This window comes from Varanus komodoensis, unplaced genomic scaffold (assembly GCF_004798865.1).
Source record: "Varanus komodoensis strain SLA01 unplaced genomic scaffold, ASM479886v1 scaffold12, whole genome shotgun sequence".
Lineage (NCBI taxonomy): Eukaryota > Metazoa > Chordata > Lepidosauria > Squamata > Varanidae > Varanus > Varanus komodoensis.
Genome location: NW_025335349.1, coordinates 13,404,753 through 13,418,602, shown reverse-complemented (window position 1 = coordinate 13,418,602; position 13,850 = coordinate 13,404,753). Strand labels below are relative to the sequence as shown.

The window sequence follows — 13,850 nt, the reverse complement described above, 5'->3', positions numbered from 1 at the left end:
GCCACGAACTTGATCTGTATGGGAGCACCGGTAGGGAGGGCCGAACAGATCCCCGCTATCCCCTCCTCGAGCTGTACGTGGCACAGGACAGCGTCCAGCGCCAATACGTAGAGGAGTGGGCTCAACGGACACCCCTGCCTTACTCCTGATTGTAAATCGATGCGGGTTAGCAATTTCTCCAGAGTAGTGTTAGGGTTAGGAAAATCAGGTGTCCTGGCATGACTTTGATTGTTGGAATATGTTCAGAATATGCAGAAATGATGATCAGTGCCAAAAAATCTACTCAATGTGTCCATTTTAGTAATCGCATTATTTTCAATGGATCTTCAGCCCTGTACTAAGGCTAGGGGTTGCACCAGAGTAGGGTTTGGGTTAGAAAAACGAAGTGTCCTGTCCTGATTCTGATAGTTGGAATGTGTTCAGACTGGACAGAAATGGTGAACTGTGCATAAAAACCTACTCAAGATCTTTTTTAAAAAAATTACATTATTTTTGGCGGATCTTTTGCCATTTACTAGTGATAGGAGATGCACCAGGGTAGCATTAGGGTTAGGAAAGTAAGGTGTCCTGGCATGGTTCTGATGGTTGGAATTTGTCCAGAAAAGGGCAGAACTGATGAGATGTGCTGAAAATGCTACTCATTGTGGGCATTTAAAAAATTGCTTTATTTTAAATGGATCCTCAACCCTGTACTAGGGTTAGGAGTTGCACCAGTTTAGGATTAGGATTAGAAAAATGAAGTGTCCCGGCATGATCCTGATGGTTGGAATGTGTTCGGAATGGGCAGTAATGATGAGCTGTTCAGAAAAAGCTACTCAATGTTGGTATTTTAAAATCACATTATTTTCAATGAATCTTCACCCAGTAGGAGGGTAGGGGTTGCTCCAGCCTATGGTTGGGGTTAGGAAAAAGAGGTGTCCTTTCATGATTCTGATGGTTGGAATGTGTGCAGAATGGGCAGAAATGATCAGCTCTGCAGAAAAAGCTTCTCAATGTGGGCATTTTAAAAATCACATTATTTTCAATGTATCTTCAGCCCTGTAGTAGGGTTAGGAGTTGCACCAGAGTAGGGTTAGGGTTAGGAAAATTAGGTTTCCTGCCATGATTTTGATGGTTGGAATCTGTTCAGAATGGGTAGAAATGATGAGCTTTCCAGAAAAATTTACACCTTGCTGTCTTTTTCAAAGTCGCATTTTTTTCTATGGATCTTCAGCCCTGTAGTAGGGTTAGGGGCTGCACCAAAATAGGGTTAGTGTTAGGAAAATGAGTTGTCCTGGCATGATTCTGATGGTTGGAATTTGTTCAAAATCGGCAGAAATGATGGCTGTGCAGAAAAATCTACTCAATGTGGGCATTTTAAAATTCACATTATTTTCAATGGATCTTCAGCCTTTTACTAGGGTTAGGGGATGCACCAGTGTTGGGTTAGGGTTCGGAAAACGAGGTGTCCTGGCATGATTTTGATGGTTGGAATGTGTTCAAAATGGGCAGAAAGTATGTGCTGTGCAGAAACTGCTACTTAATGTGGCCATTTTAAAAATGGCATTTTTTTTAATTGATCTTCAGCCCTCTACTAGGATTTGGGGTTACACCAGGGTAGGGCTTGGGATAAGAAAAAGAGGGGTCCTGGCATGATTCTAATGGTAGGAATGTTTTTTAGAAAGGGCAGAATAGAGGAGGCATTCAGATGTATCTACTTAATTTGGGCTTTTTTGAAATCGCATTATTTTCAATGGGTCTTTAGCCCTTTACTAGAGTTAGGGATGTTCAACAGGGTTCGGTTTGGGTTAGGAAAACGAGGTTTCCTGGCTTGATTTTGATGGTTGGAATGTGTTCAGAATGGGCAGAAATTACGAGCTTTGCAGAAAAAGCTACTCAGTGTGGGCATTTTAAAAATCACATTATTTTCAATGGATCTTCAACCCTGTAATAGGGTTAGGAGTTGCACCAGAGTAGGGTTTGGGTTAGGAAAACAAGGTGTCCTGGCATGATTTTGATGGTTGGATTGTTTTCAGAATGGGCAGTAATGATAGAGCTATGCAGAAAAACCTACTCAAGGTGCACTTTTTAAAAATCGCTTTATTTTCAATGGATCTTTTGCCCTGTATTAGGTTGAAATTATTTTAGGTTGAAATTTTTTATTTAAATAAAAACATACTACAAAAGTTACAAAAGGCACAAAAAGTGCAACGTTACAAAAATAGAAAAGTACACCATCCAATATTTACAAGGTATCAAAATGCCAAATGTACACATATTTACAGGATTTAGGGGTTGAACCATTGTAGGTTAGGAGTAGAAAAATGAGGTGTCCTGGCATGATTTTGATGGTTGGAATCTGTTCAGAATGGGAAGAAATGATGAGCTGTGCAGAAAAAGCTATTCAATGTAGGCTTTTTATAAATCACATGATTTTCAAAGTATCTTTAGCTCTGTACTAGGGTTAGGGGTTGCACCCGGGTAGGGTTAGGGTAAGTAAAATGAGGTGTCCTGGCAAGGTTTTAATGGTTGGAATGTGTATAGAAATGGCAGAAATGATGAGCAGAATTGGCAAAATTGCCAATTCTGAGATTATGAGCTGTGCAGGAAAATCTACTCTAGGAAGACTTTTTTCAAAATCGCCCACTTTATTAGGGTTAGCGTGTGTACCAGGGTAGGGTTTGGCCTGTGATGGTGAATCTATTGCACTCTTGCCATATCTTGCCCACAGTGCCTTTTCTTTCATCATTGAGCCATGTCACGCCATCTTTGCCCCAGCAGGCATTCATCTGATAACAGTGTACATAGTGGTGAGGTGCATTCTCGGAATGGCGTAGTGGTGCCAGGTGATTATGTCACGTGCCTTATTAGTTGCTACTCCTTCAAGCTTTCTAATGGCCAATCTTTGCACTGCCATGGATAGATAGATGGATAGATAGATAGATAGATAGATAGATAGATAGATAGATAGATATTTGGTTTGACTGACTGTGTGTTGTTTTTTATAAACTGAAGCCTCTGTTTTCAGGTTTTTTTGTAATGTTGGCATTTTGTGCTTAATAAGTGGGTTTTGGGTTGATCGAAAGGTCACCGTTTCGAATCTACGCAATGGGGTGAGTTCCCGTTGCTCCGTCCCAGCTCCTGCCAACCTTGCAGTTCGAAAACATGCAATTGCAAGTAGATAAAAAGGTACCACTTTGGTGGGCAGGTAACAGCATTCTGTGCACTCCGGTGTTTAGTCATGCCGGCCACATGACCATGGAGACTGTCTGCGGACAAACGCTGGCTCCCTCGGCCAGGAAACGGAGATGAGCACCACCTCCTAGAGTCAGGCATGGCTGAACTTCATGTCAAGTGGAAACCTTTACCTTTCCTTTTTTGGGCACTCCACCTCTAAAAGTTTCACTATCACCGATCTAGGACATTTCATGACATGCATGCCTGGAACCTGTATTGTGAATGTGTTAAATAACCTTGAGTCAACACAACAATTGCCCATGGTTTTTTATTGGGATAACTTTTGTTTCCAGGTTTGCACATTGCTTGTTAATAAGAAACAGAAACTACAAACGTGTTCCACTTAATGAATTAAAACAAGATTCAGGCATTGACACTATGATGTGTAAACCTGGTCAGAATGTGATAGAAATCCTTTTTCCTGATTCAAGCAGCTGGAGGGTTTTAAAAGGGGATTGGACACCTTCATGGAAGTTAAAGCTATCAGTGATTATCAATTTTTATGGCTACGTGTTACTTCTGATCTCAATGCAACACCTTGTACCACAGTGGCTAGGAAAGTTGGGCAGGAGGAAGCTCTTCTTCTCTTATGCTGCTTGACGTATCCTGTGAGCAGCTAGTTTACCACTGTGTGAATGGATTGTTGCATTAGATGGACCACTGGTCTGATCCAGCACGAATTTTCTCATGTTCTTAATATAAAGGCAAAGAAGAAGCTGTCTGTAACACAACTGTTCTTGCTTCAGGATTCTTTTTTCCTGTTCCTCCCGTTTAAAACAAAAATGCAAGATTGTATTGCTTAATTCTCTAAGTCAGTGGTGTCAAACCTATGGGACACGTGCCACAGAGGGCATGCAGGGCCCTCTCTGTCAGCATGCGAGCCAAGTCACCCCAGCATCGCCCCAGCAGCCGAGCATTGGATAACAGTGCACATAGGGACAATGCGCATGCTCAGAAAGGAGTAGTGGCACCAGGCAATGATGTCACAGTCTGCGACTCAGTAGCCACGACTCCTCTGAGCTTTTGCATGGCTGGTCAGTGTGCTGCCAAGGATGGATGGATGGATGGATGGATAGATAGATATTTGCTTGGATTGTCTGTGAGTTGTTTTTATAAACTAAACCCTCAATATTCAGGTTTTATTGCTGTGTTGGCACTTTGTGATAAATAAGTGGTTTTTTGAGTTACAGTTTGGGCACTCAGTCTCTAAAAGGTTTGTCATCACTGCTCTGGGTTAAGCATGGGTGGAGTTTCACAACTTTGAACCCCAACTTTTTTGTTTGTTTGTTTAGTTGCAAAGTCATGCCCAACCCCACGGACAACATTCCTCCAGGCTCTCCTGTCCATCATCCCTCAGAGTCCACACAAGCCCACAACTTTCACAGTCATAAATTGCAACTGTCAATCCATAGCTTTTACTATATGAACTTTCGTCGGCAGGGTGATGTCTTTGCTTTTTAGTATGCTGTCAAGATTTCCCATAGTTTTTCTCCAAAGGAGCAAGCATCTTTTAATTTCTTGGCTGCAGTCCCCATAAGTGGTGATCTTGGAGCCCAGGAAAATAGAATCTGTCATTACCTCCATTTCTCCCCTATCTATTTTCCAGGAAGTGAGAGGACCGGATGCCATGATCTTAGTTTTCTTAAAGTTGAGTTTCAAGCCAACTTTTGCACTGTCCTCTTTCACCTGCATCAAGGGGCTCTTTAATTCCTCTTCACTTTCTGCCATTAGAGTGGAATCATCTGCATATCTGAGGTTGTTGATATTTCTCCCGGCAATCTTAATTCCAACTGGTGATTCATCTAGCCCAGCCTTTCCCAATTTTGAACCAATCAGTAGTTCCATGTCCAGTTCTCACTGTTGTTTCTTGACCCACATACAGGTTTCTCAAGAGACAAATAAGATGGTCTGGTACTCCCAGTTCTTTAAGAACCTGTCACAATTTGTTGTGATCCACACAAAGGCTTTGGCATAGTCAATGAAGCAGAAGTAGATGCTTTTCTGGAACTCCCTAGCTTTCTCCATGATCCAGCGTATGTTGGCAATTTGATCTCTAGTTCCTCTGCCTCTGTGAAATCCTGCCTGTACTTCTGGTAGTTCTCAGTCTACATACTGCTGGAGCCTAGCTTGTAGGATTTTGAGCATAACTTTGCTAGCATGTGAAATGAGCACAATGGAACTGTAGTCTGAACATTCTTTGGCATTGCCCTTCTTTGGAATTGGAATGTAAACTGACCTTTTCTAATCCTGTGGCCACTGTTGAGTTTTCCAGATTTGCTGTAGCACTTTAACTGCATTGTCTTTTAGGATTTTGAATACCTCAACTGGAATACCATCTCCTCCACTAGCTTTGTTGTTGCTCCAACTTCCTAAGACTCATTTGACTTTATAAACCCCAACAGACATCTGCACATCTTTGCAAATTACAGTTTACCTCTTTGACCATCAGCCTGTCAACCTCATGCTCCGGACCTGCAAGCTGATTGTTTCTATCCAGACTACAGCTAGGAATATACCAAAACAGGGAAGTCTGACTTGTTTAAACTTGGAAGGACTTTCCAGACATTGGAAATGGGCTGAGCTGGGAACTTTTCACAGACTTCCATCTCTAAAACAGACTAAGATTTACACACATTTCTTTTAACAATGAATGAAATTTGAAGAAATAAACACCCCAAAACTTCTGGCTCTGGTGTTTATTGATAAGGGCAGTCATTAAAGCTGTCATCTTACCATTTCATTAATAATGGGAACTTCCAGGCTAAACTTGTCCAACAAGTTCCTAGCTCTTGCTGCACTTATCCTGGGTCTTTCACACTATCAGAGTCAATAGACTAGAGCATGGGATAATTGAGAGTTCATTTAGTCCAAATCCCCTTGCTTATCACAATACGATGGAGAATATATGCGTGCAGAATAAGATGAGAGCTTTCTAGGTATGACTGAGCATGGTTGTCAGAGCAGCTTTGTGTTCAGACAAGTTCATCCCCCCCACCCCCCATTTTAATGGCATTAATTCAGAGTATCCGGAGGCATCAATACTCATGAATAATGTAGACATCCAGTGTCTATGCCAATAAAGTCTATCTCTCATTCTGCATTGTTGCACATTGTATATAAGAAGCCAAATTCTTGTATGCCATACATTACTATAGCTTAATAGACTGAGATCTGCTTTGGAATATATCATCTAATCAATATCTATTTAACTGAATTTAATGCAAAGGTTATCTCTTTGAGGGGAGTATTGAACTGGTATGATGATAAATGCAATCTCAGGCAGATGGTGCTACAATTTTGTGAGGAATATGCTGATGAAAAGCCTTTGTCCATTTTTTTAAAGCTGCTAAAGTAGAAAATGAAGAGATGAATATATAAGCACAAGTGGTCCAAGTTGGTAGAGATTACGTACATTTCTTCCAGTTAGTGTAAAAACTGAATGATCCACTTTATTGTTCATCCATCCGCATAAATTTGCTTCCAGCATACTCATCCACAGTGACCAAAACATGAAAATGGATTCATTAGAACTTGAAGTGAGAAAACCAATAAGGGAATAAAAATGCAATTACCAAGAAAAGAAGTGAAGCTCATTTTCCATTCAAGAAAACCAATTCCTTTTGTTTGCTGCACCTGCCCTTTTGATGCTCTGTACATGTGATATGGAATATGTAGTCTCTGAACCCACCAAGAAACAAGATGCAGATGCAGAGAAAATGCACTGGGGAGATGGGCAAGTTTAACTGCTATGTGTCTTGGACTACCACTCCCACCATCCCCAGCCCATCTTCATTAGCTGAGATAGGTGGAAGACTTACCCCAACACAAATGAAGAGCACTGGGCTTGGGGAAGGCTGATCTGACGTTTACAGCAGAACTTCTGTGCTGCACACAGTTGAGCACGCATGAGAAATATCTGGGCTGATCATTGTTTCTAGTGTCACTGTGTGAGGGCAGAACCACTAGGAGCCAGGGCAATTATCCACAGGCTCCAAGGAACTCCACAGGATACGTCGAATCATGCCAGCCAGTTCCATTTTCATAAATAATAGGTCAGGATGCTGCCACGTATGATGAATGGGGATAACAGCCTGCCGTGGAGGACGCAACCTTGCTGTGAGGGAACAGTCTGCCACTGCCTTGCAGTAGAGCATGCAACCTCCAAAGAGGATTTCACAACTAAATAATAATTCTGACAGCGTATGAAAGAAACGTTATCTTCCTGTGTTAGACTCATCAAAACGGTAAAAGCGAGAGGAGGAGTTGGTGGCCATGTGTTCCCTTTTGCAGAGGGCAGGCTTCAGTTTGAAGGGCTTCCGATGTTCTCTTGCTGGAGGGCATCCTCTACTTGATGAGTGGTCCAGGCCAAGTCCCGGTTAAAGTTAAAGAAAGATCTGAAAGAATTGCTACTCCTCAACGTGGGCTCAACAGCAGCATCTGGGTGGCGATCTGAGCCATATTCATGAGACACCTGGACACAGTCTTCTACACTAAGCTGAGATTATTCTTTTTAATTGTTATAATATTTCTACTTTTCCATAACTTTCCATTTATCTACCTCTCTATTAGCATATGAAAATTCTGCCGAACTCAGTATTATCTTTATGTCCTCATGCAGCTGTCTTAGGGGAAGAGGCTCCCCTCCCCTGCACCAAGGAAGGAAGGAACCAGTCCTGTTTTCCAGCCCCAGGTATTGGTTTTCATCAACACTTGAAGGTAGCACTTGAAAGCCCCATTAGTGCGGGTGTTCAAGGATAGGCTAGACCTGCACATGGTAGGCATGTCATCAGTGGAGCCAGCTGAAGCCGGGGGTCAGACTAGATGACCCAGGAGACCCTTCTGAGTCACTCTGTTTCTATGTAAAGAGGAAAAGAATGTCTTCCAGGTTCATATCTTACTAGTGCTATTCCACTGTAATAACACCATCTTCATCATTCTGTCCAGTAACAAACATTTTCCAGTCAGATTACAAAAAGTGAAAAGAATAAATAATCTTACTGCCCAAAAGGTATAGGAAAATATAAGATAGTATACATGAATGCAGTCATAAAATCTAAAATGAAAGGATTCATCGTTTTAATGGAGAGATGGTTAGCAATCCTTTTCGGAAGATTATGAAAACTCGGTTACATGCTTCTGTGTTTGGACTGCAATGCTAAAAATAATGCATGGAACCATTCTGGAATGGATCTTAATATTTCAGATAGCTATAGTCTATAATGGTACTTTGTGGAGAGCTATTTGATTTCTGTCCTGCAGCTAGAGGGAAAAGAATGTTTAGGGCTTGTACACTGAAGATGTTGTTGATGATGATGCCTTTGGTCTGGTAGCTATAGATTTTGTCTAAATAGGAGGATGTGTTCAACTTAAAGGGTGGGGGTGCACACGCAACAGCACTGCACTCCCATGTCAAAGCAGCCAGTCCAAGAATCATAAGAGATTCACAAGATATGCAATCACAGTTTTATGTGTGGCTTGAGGAAATATAAACTGTCACATGTTTTCAAGGATGTTGAAAAAATCAGCGGTTTTTGTAAAACGCACCTTTCATTTCTCTCAAGAGGAGGCTGAATATAGAGTTGCTCCTCCACAGGCAAAGGTCTCATTCCATTCATGAAAGAGACTCTGCTGCCCTGGAACCTTCCGCAAAAGCAGGGCTACGGGGCCTCTTTCAGCCCATGGGTTGAATTCAATTTTGGGGATGCTCTTGGGAGCTGCATTCCAGGGTGGAGGAGGGCCAAAAGCAAAACAATGTATGTTAGCTTAAAGTACTTACTGCTTATAATAATTTCTTGGGGGAGGGGGGTCATTAGAATGGGAATGGGGAAAGCACACTAAAGCTGAGAAAAGTCCAATCAGTGGTGAGGAGGAAGGGGTGGAACCATACGAGGAACTCCAGATCATCAGATTGGGACCCTGGGAGGGCCAGACTGGGTCCATGGAACTGAGGTTTTGCCCCTTCTCACCAGAGGAAGTGAGAGCAGGCTAGTTTTGCACATTTTTTCTTCCCTCTATAACTCCAGGAGACCATGCATGTGTGATGCACAGAAACCACAAAGAAGCAGTAGGGTTCCTGGAAATGAAGCACAGTGAGCAGGAGTTCAGGCTTAGCCTGGGCCTTGGAAGAGGTGTCCCCAGGTTCAGCCCTGAAAGAGGAAGGGAGTTCTGCACCTTGAGTTGAAACTGAGAATCCACCTAATCAATGGGTCCCCCTAACTCAGGTGCTTGCCAGCATGGTGTCCACAGTCACCCTCAGTGGAGCCTGCAGCTGGTCCACTCTTCACTGGGTGGTAGGAAACCAGGCCCTCCTTTCCCACTGCTATTAGCATGGCCCTGGGTAAGTTAGCCCTTCTCTGCTGCTTTCTTGATCACAGGTGCCGCTTCTCTACTATGAGTGGCAGCAGGGAAACAGCAGTCCTGCTCCACTGTCAACCTTGGCAGTAGGGGTGGTGGACAGCTTAAGGCCTCCTGCTGTGATCAGCATCATTGGAGCAGATTTTAACCCACCCATCCCCAGCAGTCCTGCTCAAGATCAGTTTCCACATTGTTGATAACTGAAAATAAACAGTGATCTTGACCGGGAAAATAAGTGGACAAGATGACCCTGCCGTGATCTCAATGCAGGCAAGATAGAAAGCTGGATCAGGCTTGCTAGTGGGTGGGGAGATTTGTGTGAGTGTGTGTGTGTGTGTACACATGTGTAGGAAGTGCATTCTTAATTTGTGGGATTCTGTCCCATAGGTTGTGGCAATGGCCACTAGCTTAGATGGCTTTGAAGGAAGATAAGATGAAACTGAAGGACAAGACTATCAATGGGTATTGCACATGATGGGACCTTGAATTTGGAAGCCATCTGAATATCAGTTGATGTAGTGCCAAAATTGGACAGGACTATTCCCTTTGTGTCCTGCTTGTGGACTTCCCACTGGGGCATCTGGGTGGCCACTGTGGAAACAGGATGCTGGATTAGATGGGCTGTTTTGGGCTAACATTACAATCACTCCCTGGCTGCTTTTGGGTTCATGTCTTTGTGGTCAGTAGTTCCCCAGTTGTCCTAAGTTTGTACAATATCTTCTGAAATCCTCCAGGAGCATGAAAAGACCCATGTGGAATCGTTATAGCCTCGACAATCACAGAGCAATGAGACAGCAGGACAGAGAAATGAGTTCACTCATGGATTGGCATGCATTTCCTGCGTTGGTGGACATAAACTGCCACTGTCACTCCCATCTCTGTGTCACAGTCATAAAAGAAATCATCATTTTCATCTCCCATGCTCACTAAAGATTCTTGTGCATGCCTTCTACCCCGGGAATGGGCTAAATGTACAGCCCACACACTTCTGAGATGTTCCCAGATGTTAGATGCCAAGGAAATGTTATTCCCCACAAATGGTGATGAAGCAGAAGCAGCCTTGGCCATACCTAAAAACAAACTAGCAGGCTGAACGTCCGTGACTGTTCTGAAACTACACAGATGAATCAGTAATTAAATTGAAAATGATTAGCCAACTGATTTAATTGATACATCTAAAACCATATGTGCATATCAACTTACAAATGTTAACTCACACTGATGACCATCTGCACAAAAAAGATAAAAGAAAAGAAAAGGCCACTATAAATCTCCTTTTTCCTTAATGCAAGAGTGACATTTTAAGAGATCCAAGAACTAGTCAGGCTAGTACCTGAGAAGAAGAAAGCAAGTAACAAAATCCAAAGTTGGTCAATACTTGTCTTTGGAACCAAAATTCATCCCAAATATGCAAGCTTTCAAGTTCTCCAGAACTCTTAATGAGGTTCAGTATTTTAAAAAGTAGCATTCAGCAGCAGTATCCGATGTTATTCACCTGAGGCGAGTGTTTTCCCTTCATGGGGGCATCTTTGCTATGCCCACTTCAGTGTCAGATGTTCTGTAAAGAGTGTTCTTCCTTCAACTCTCTTTTCTCCCATGTCTCGCCCCAACTTGTATGTGTGAGAATGGCTTTGTTCGGTGAGGCCAAGACCTACCTGGGCTGGCAACCTCTTCCAAAAGCAGCCACTCAATTGCCTTCCTCTCAGCTACTCAGTAGACTGGGTTAAAAATAGAAGAATTTAAAAACGGAACACTTTTTAAAATGTTCATTTAAATGTTGAATTTGTTGATCAAAACAGAGAACAGAAGGCTGTGATCTGGTGTAAAGACATTTAAATGGGTACCTCTTAAGATGGGATGGGGGGCATTGGGAGCTGCCTGTGACCATCCATTTGTTCCTGGAAGAGAATTCTAAACTAAGATGGAGTGTGGAATGTTTCTGGTAATACGTTATTTTAGTTTCTAAAAAGTAGGACAATGCTTCTAGTGTCAGAGAAGGAACTGATTTGATGGTTGTTCAAGAACACTGCCCTTCTCTTAATGTCTTTGTTCTTCTTTCTCTACTTTTGATTATTGGATCTCTCAGCTGACCACAGCATCCTCCTGGAACGCCTCCATGAGTGGAGAATTGGAGTACCTGGGGCACAGGCGTCCCACTCCTACTAGCACAATCAGCTCTAGAGAACAGCCCTGGGTGACTGTGGCTCAGCCTCACGGCATCTGAGTGGCAGGGTGTCACAGAACAATGCTGTTTAATATTCATATGAAGCCATTGGGAGTCACCAGTATGCTGATGACAACTAGCTCTACTTCTCTGTGAAATCAGGATTGGGAGAGACCATGCACCTCCTGGAGACAGTTATGGCTTGGAAGAGGCTTGTAAACTGAAGCAGAATCCCAATTAGGCAGAGGCCTTATGGGTTGGTAGTTCCCAGATCTGTGCACTGGGCTGTTTGCCTGTTCTACATGTGCTTCCACTCCTTTTGAAGGTGTAGGTAAATGGTTTAGATCCACTTCCACTCTTCTAGATCCACTTCTGTCACTGGAGGCTCACCTATTAACAACTTCAGATCACAACAATGAACAAAGCCAATGTTAAGCTCATAATTAGACTCCTGTGATTATGCATTCTATATAGGACTGCCCGTGGGTCTGCTGCAGAAGCTGTAGCTAATATAGAATACAACTGCTGCAGTGTTCATGGGATACCCATATATGTTCACATAACATCTGCATTAAAAGAGCTGTACTGCCTATTTAACAGCTACCAAGCCATGTTCCAGCTTATGTTATTGTCCTGCAAAGCCTTAAGCAATTTGGGACCACAATATTTTGCCTTTCCGTATATATATCCATCCAGCCTTTAAGATTCTCAGGGGACTTGGGGTCAGTCATTCTAAAACTGAACCTAATATACATAATACCTCAATAGCAGGCCTTCTCAGTAGTGGCACTGCCCTTTGGAAACCTCATCTTTGTGCATTTTGGGAATTAGTAAATGTGGCTTCTTTCAAACACCTCTGGAAACAAACATGCCCATCCAGGTCTCATCTGCCTTCTAATTGAATTAATCATGCACCTCCAATTTTCTGCTTCTGCATAGTTTAGTAATACTGTAGTAGGTAGTGGTAGTAGTAGTAGTAGTTCTTGTTGTCGTTGTTGGAACTGCAATTGTTTTTAAAATTCTAAGTTAAATGTGATTTTAGTACTAACCTTTTGCATGTGATTTTAACATTTATCTGTAAACCACTTAAGTTTTCTTATATTAGCAATATAAAAATACTACAAACAAATAATATGTGCAATGTATGCACAGTCTAAACCTTGGAATAGTCCTACAGTTTTACACTATTAAAATCTCTTTAATTATGATTCACTGAAATGTTGCTACAAGGGACAGCAGAATAGCTGGGGCTAAGGCAAGGAAACTCAGCCTGAGGCCAAATTCAGTTTTAGAGTAGTTCCTCGGGAGCCATATACCAGTAGTGAATAGGGCCAAAGGTAAAGGAGGTGGGACCATTTTTTAAAGAGAATATTGTAGCTTGAAGTACTTACTAACAGTAACTGGGCCCTAAAGAGCAGCATTTCAGCCTTTACAATGGCGAGCAGAGGTTGCATGAAAGCCAGGAGACTACTAATCATCAGTAGATGGAAGAAAATGGTGGGGTCAAGGAAGGGATACAGGCCACCAGGGAGACCCTGGAGGGACCCAAGAAGGCCAGCTTTGGCTCCCGGTCAGAAATGGCCTACCGATGACCCAAAGGCTTGTCCTATACGTAGGACAGCTTCTGTGCATTGAGGAAAATATCAAAAAGCTGGCAGATGTTGTCGTGAAATAGTGCCAGCTCTTTCAACAAAATGTGATGCATGAATGATGAGCAGTCCTAGTGGTGGCATAAAGTATTTTTTCACTGGCATTAAAAATGGCCTCACACATCCCAAGGATCCACTGTGATTGCTTTTGACAATATGAATTAAGTACCAAATATAGGTTGGACCAAGGGAGGAGGCAACTTGGATGCTTGTGCAAAAGAATATTTTAGGTGTGCTCAATCCATTATGTGGCCAATGCCTACTGAAATGTCATGCCAGGAATAGGGGTAGAATAAAATTACAGTGGCTACTGTGAGCAGAACAAATAATGCAATCTAAGGAAGAAAAATCATGCTGTTTGCTTAATTGATGCAGGACATAGCATTCAACCTTTCTTGATCGTGGATCCGGATTTTTAGGATGACACAACATTTATTTTTGCCTATGGTTTTCTCAGTTGACCATTA

The 13,850-nt window shown here is 42.4% G+C and overlaps 1 long non-coding RNA gene across 1 annotated transcript; it reads left to right on the top strand.

Annotated features, from left to right (window-relative positions):
• Nucleotides 1–2,306: 2,306 nt before the first annotated feature.
• On the top strand, nucleotides 2,307–13,225 carry LOC123019060. Its single transcript, XR_006413841.1, has 3 exons — nucleotides 2,307–2,498; nucleotides 12,693–12,695; nucleotides 13,216–13,225. It is a non-coding gene; the product is annotated as an uncharacterized LOC123019060 (long non-coding RNA).
• Nucleotides 13,226–13,850: the final 625 nt, after the last annotated feature.